This window comes from Electrophorus electricus, chromosome 14 (genome assembly GCF_041902795.1).
Source record: "Electrophorus electricus isolate QZ-2024a chromosome 14, ASM4190279v1, whole genome shotgun sequence".
In the NCBI taxonomy this organism is placed as follows: Eukaryota; Metazoa; Chordata; class Actinopteri; order Gymnotiformes; family Gymnotidae; genus Electrophorus; species Electrophorus electricus.
This window is the reverse complement of record NC_137510.1, coordinates 10803741-10810000: the sequence shown is the minus strand read 5'-3', so window position 1 is coordinate 10810000 and position 6260 is coordinate 10803741. Positions and strand designations below refer to the sequence as shown.

Genomic DNA, 6260 nt, shown 5'->3' with positions numbered 1-6260 from the left:
CAGCGGTGTTAGACATTTGCTTCCCAGTGGCTCACCTCTTCTGCTCGTCTGCATGAAGGTGCTGCCCTCTTTAATTTCAGGGTTACTGGTGCCTGCCAGAGGCATGGAACATTTTAGGGACCGTTTAAGAGAGACTGACACTTTTCCCGAGAGGTTAGCGACATCCCACACCCAAGAGGCTTTTCCCCATCTGTTTCATGGTGGCCCCTGGTCGCCAAGGTAACTGGGTAGGCTAAGGTGTGGTCTATGATAATGCTTGCTCTTCACCTTCCTACTAGCATTACAATTAAACCCCTAGCCACGCACAACCTATCAAGGACAAATACTTTCCAAAATCATCGATTAGAAGACTATTACGACGATTGGACTCGGGTTTTTGTGCCGCAGCGACTGGGCCGTGGCCAGAAATGTCAGCGCCGTGAAAGCGGCCCGCGGGCCGCTGAAGACGAATGAACGCCACACAAGGCTCGTGATTCTTAGCATCCGTCTCTCTGCTGGCAGATATTTTCGCACTTAAGCTCGTTCAACACCTTTCAGACATAGTGCACCTTCAAGCAGGCCTGGCTCCATGCTGCCTTCAGATGTTAAGTGTTGCCAAAGTCCCTACGAGACAAAACACAGCCTCGCTTGGAATGAAATGTAACTAGTGCCAACTGGAAGTAACGTGGAAAAAAAAACAAAAAAACCTGTCATGCTTCTTCCCCTCTCTAACGTTACAGGCTAAGCGTGGAGACAGCAGACGAGGTTAATTAAGCACAATCAGCCTCCGCGAAACAGCCTGCAGTCGTTTCATCCCGGTTTGTCAATTGAGAGTGGCTTGTAGATAACATGGGCAAAAAAATGCTGAAGCTCAGCATGACGAACAGTCAAAGAAACCTAACTTGTCCCATTACCATCCTGACTTTAATGCTGTTTTTGATTAAGCTGTGCGGGAAGTGAAATATGTCACATCCTAGCAGGATCAAATAATTAGTGTCAAAATTCAGGCATGGAGGCCCCAGAATAGCATGACAAGTTCATTGCAGCTGACTGAAATGACTCGCTATTCAATTGTCATTTTTGATCACTTCAGCTGGTATTTTTCCATCATTTCTCATGGGCTTTACCATAACTATATATAAAAGACTTTAAGCCTGGTGCATTCACATGGCTCTGCGTGAAGCTCACTGCTGGTTGAGATCACTTTACCGCAGGGATCAACTTCTTAAAAGCACCGACCTAATATCTAGTTTATCATTCATATTGTAACCGATGTGAACACTTTCCCTCGTCTTCATAAGAAGCGTTGGTGCAACCTTATCCTAGGTAAAACTCATCAGCCTATACTACCGTCTGCGCTACCCCAGTCTATGCCGCATAACTCTGAGTTCCCCTCGTCCATACCTGCATTGACGTAGCGCCTGTATTGTACCGTGTGGCGCATTTGGCGCCTTATCACCCAAAACGGCAGGTTCCATTGTCTAGCCACCACCGGTGCTCTTTGGATCAGGTTCCAATTATTTTAACCTACTCATCAAGACTTACATAAAAATTTAAAACAGTTCTGCAATTCCAGACAGTCTTAAATAAACTGAATAAATAATATGATGGTTAGTATAATCAGCTAAGCATAGCATAACCTTATGTTAACCCTTACAGCTGAGATTACACAAAACTGTGTATATAAGAATGATGCTATTGTACCAGTTGCACTGTTTGATGTTTTATATATATATAACTTGTAAATCCAGTATATATATATAAATAAGTATATATAAAGTTATATATGCATTCATATATCTTAATTTTACTCATTTTAAAAACAAGTGGCCTCGTGTCATTCAGTCACCCTCGATGTGAAAATTTGTAAAAATTGAGCATATTAGAATTAGAACTCTCTTTCAGTGTTCATTTGTAATGCGCTGTTTAACTGCACATAAATGAACAATGTTTTGATTCAGCACTATTTCTATATACAGCTAAATTGAGGGCAACCGGAGTGAACTTCATTTGAATAAACTGAGTTACTGGATTTTCCAGTAACTCTCCCTCCTGTCCTGAAGGACATGATATAATTTGTGGCCTTCTGTTCACCTTCTTAGATTCCATTCCCAAACTGCCGGGATGAAGTAATCACCTGAGTCTTATCTCCAGCCTGCTCCGCTCCCGCGCCAGTATTGCCTTATCATGTCAGAGTCCTAAGCTTGACCAACAAAACCCACATTTGGAGGTTGGAAATGACAGATCAGCTCGGCCGATTACGAGGTTGGAAATGACAGATCAGCCCGGCTGCTTCTGAGCAGAGGTCTCGTCGGAGTGCCAGATGGGATGTATTTTGGAATTGCGATAAAAAATAGCGATAACAAATGTGAGACACCTTGCGGACAATTACATGCATACACAGATGGACGCTTGCGCACGCGTGCATGCACACACACACAAACACACACACACACACACACACACACAAAAATAGTCGTCTCCTGTCCACAGCCTAGGTCTGGGATGAATCTTTCGTAGTGGTGTCTAATGCTATGACACATTGTTGATCTACTCTCAGACTGTCCGTTGCTGAGAAGCTCGGGCAGAAGTAAGACGGCTGTGTTTCAATAGACCCGGGTCTATCTCGAGTCCACAGACTCGGCGAGAGGTGAGAAACACAGCTATTCAGCAGATATTTATTTTAGCACTGTGAGGAGACTCTCACATTCAAGTTTCATTCAGAGAAACAGTATTCACCCTGGAGGCCAGTGAAAGCCGCCACTGGACCAACACCCAAGGATGCTACACCCATAACGGTTCCCAAATGGCTTGTCAACTAATTATGAAATAATTCTCTGTTTTCCACATCACCATGAAAATGAAATACACTGGAAATTGGACAGTCAACTTAGATTAATAATCCTGAGCCAATTATGTAGTCAGCTGATTAAGAAAACCTGTAATACTTTCATCTTCAGGGAGATAATAAAATAGTATTTAAGTCATGATAAAAAGTAATAAAACATGTTTATAGTTGTAAGACAAAAATTATACCCATTAAAGGAAGGACTAGCACAGCAAGCACTAGCAATAAATGTTAAAACACAAAATATCACTCACTGGCTGCTTTAAGAAAGAGTCTACACACAAAGGGCATTAATGTGGTCTGACTCACAACATCTGCGGGTATTCAGTGTGGCATTAATAGATGTGTATAATTTAATGGGAGAGTAAAGTGTTAATGGTGTTATTAACTTACGGAAACACATTACTACACACACACACACGATACCAAGGCCGGAGCCATTTATAAGGGCCACTTAAAACAAGCAGTGTATGATCTACCAACAGCCTGGAGTTGAAACCCTAGGACCGATCACCACATCCAGCAGTGTTGATAGTGGTGGGAAGGCTGTAGAATTCATGGGTTCAATATTGGTGAATCAGGGAGAATAGACTCTAATCACACGGAATGAGACACAGCAGCGCCAAAGCATGATCAAAAATGTCTGCCCCAGTTCGACCTCCCTGATCGTCTGCACCTAGCTCATGATGTTTGTTTTTTCTTTCTTTCTCATGTAAACACTGGCTTCTGTAGGGAACTTACAGCATGCCAGGCCTAGCTCTCCTGATAGCCTCACAACAATATTTGCATATCACTGTTTTTGTTTTTTGTTTTTTTCGTTTAAAGTGCTTTGAGGGCAGTGGTGCTCTCAGAAAGCGTCACAGCTCTGGGTGCCGACGCGTTCTCGCAGCCAGCCGAGGGGGGCTTGTACACACGTGCCCCAGCCATGATGCGAGATGCTTACCTCAGTCCTTAGTCGAGTTCATCTAGACTTGACCTTTCCTGTAATAAGTAGTGCTCGCAGCACGGTGCTTTGCTGCTGTCAAAGCAGGTGTGGAGGGGCGGTGCCCGTCAACGGATGGGGTATTTCTTGAAAAACGTGAACGTCTGAATCTCCTCAAAAATGGCTGGTGACGCCTCGGCGCAGAATATTTGTATACCAAAAGACACAAGGAGGGAAATGCGTTGGCTTTATCAGTGTTGTGCTACCTATGAAACTCCTGCTATGCAGCAGGGCTTCAGGAAGCACGTTTACTCCGTGTTAGCTTGCTGCAGACACAGGGGCTGGGTCTCTTCTTCTAGGTGGGCTTACTCTTTCTCTCTGTCTGTTAAAAAAATAAGATAGGTGACATTCCAGTTATTGTAGGCAAGTACTGAAACGAGTATCTGAAGCTGAGCATTTTTCATATATTTTAACAGACAGACAGACAGACCGACCGACAGATAAAGCAGCATTTTTTAGATGCCGAAGAGAAATGAAATTGTCCTAAAACTCCACATTAGTTTATTTTTAGATATAGATGAATCACAAAGTGCGTTTATGACCTAAATATGTATTTTTGAGCAACCCCGTCTCATGATTTCCCTGCTGGGGAAGTTATTACATTTATGTCCCCATAATGACACACCACATCTGTTTCGTGTTCTGCAATCCAGACCTTGATGGTATGAAGCCACCAGCTTGACTCATTCATCTCCTCTCTTTCCATCTCGCTGCAGGCTGGCTACGCCAGCTGAGGTCCTGTACTTGCCCAGAGAGTGATGGGATGGCAGGCAGTCCAGAGACAGAGACGGTAGTTGGTTAAGAACACAGACAAGTCACTGTTTAGGTTTGTTGTTTTTTTTTTAAATGAAAGCATTTTCCATCTGTGTGAGGAATTTAGTGTTGTGTTACCGTTCCATATCGTTAGGCAGGCGCGGCTGTTATAGAGAGTACGCTGTTTGTTTGTTTTTGTCTTGCTCAATCTCTCCCATAGCTTCTAGTTTTGTCATTTCCAGCTTTCTTGGTCGAGTACTCCTCCTCGTGTAGATTCTCTCCAGGGTGACCGTCCAGAGGGGCTGAGGGGCCACGGGCAGAGAGCCGCTCGCCCGGCTAATTCGTGTGAGCCCAAAGCCTGGGAAGCTTTAGAGAGAGCTGCTCCAGACGCGAATCTCAACTGACCTGTTGTAACACATGCTTCCCTGAAAATGTCTCCAAGAGGCTTTATTTGGAAACCTCGTGAAAACCTAGAGGCCTGCAAACGATCTGTTTGCTCATTTCCTGGCACTAAGCAGTGGCTCATGTCATGAGAGGATTCCCTTCAGTTTAGTTACACATAATGTTCACTTGGGTATGTTGTACATTTAAACAGAGGCTCCTGACTAAATTATGGATCATTATAAATTGGGGAAACTAAATTGTGGACAAAATACTCATCACTTAAACCAAAAGTCAAGACATTTCAAGGGTCTGTTTACTCTCTGACATTCCCAGACTCTTCCTGCATAATGATTTCTGACACTAACAGTGATTTACTCTCTACGTTTTGTTTTATCACCCAAACCTGCCCTTTTCTCTTCTTCCTACGGTGGCAGTAAGCTCGGAGTACGAGCCACAGATGGAGTTTTTCCATGGTTAGCAGGTTCAGGCAGCACAGTTCAGTGCTCTCATTCTCTAAGAGCTGCAGCTCATGCTGTGGACCCACTCCGCAGGCAAGCTGGCCGCCAAGTCCCATTTCCCTGCTGCACACTTCCTGGCGCAGAAGCACTCCCTTCGGACGCAGGCACAGGGGTGGCGCAGTTCAGCCCTGTCAGCCGTGCTAAATCGTCCCCTTGCTGTGGCCCCCCGTGTGCGGTGAGCAAGCCACGTCACACCGCAGCATTAATGAGAGCAGGCTGTCCCTCGGGGCCTCTGGTATCCCATCATCTTGGCTGCAGGAGCAGAGAAGGTTTTGATATAGACAAGGAAGCAAGGCACAGACAACAGGGAGAAATGCAAGTTTACGCAAGTGCAAAAGTCTTGTGTTGTAGTAAAAACAAAATCCAGTGCTTTTACACACAAAAATTATTTTTATAGAGTAACATGAATAAAGGTAACATTATATATCAAGAGTCATCCTTGACAAACAGTTCTGTGTGCATATATCTATATGCATGTAATTCTGGGTGCAGTATGTGGTGGTTTTAAATTAGCTTCATGCTTTGTTTAATGGTTTGTTTGTTTTTTAACATTACAGTAAGAGTTTGCAAGAACAGGTAGATACTATGAGAAACATTGTCCTAGTATCTATGTACATATAAGACTAAAACAAAGCATGAAACATTGCAAAGTACATGGTAAAACTGAATTGAACAAAATTTAAAATCCAAAAAAATCAAGATACAGGCCAATCAAATAACCCCCAATTTGGATTAATTTGAACCATTATCTTGCATTCCAGTGTTTAGGAACAGATCTAAAAAGCAACTTTACCAG

General features: G+C 43.6%; 1 long non-coding RNA gene across 1 annotated transcript in view; it reads right to left on the bottom strand.

Moving 5' to 3' along the window:
* LOC118242131 (uncharacterized) overlaps nt 1–5702 on the bottom strand; it is a 39149-nt gene extending 33447 nt beyond the window's left edge. Inside the window, exons 1-3 of the long non-coding RNA XR_004776559.2 lie at nt 4701–5702; nt 4465–4547; nt 3771–4131 (exon numbers count right to left, since the gene is read on the bottom strand). This is a non-coding gene — a long non-coding RNA (uncharacterized LOC118242131). The remainder of the gene's footprint in view (nt 1–3770; nt 4132–4464; nt 4548–4700) is intronic.
* Between the last annotated feature and the right edge of the window lie 558 nt (nt 5703–6260).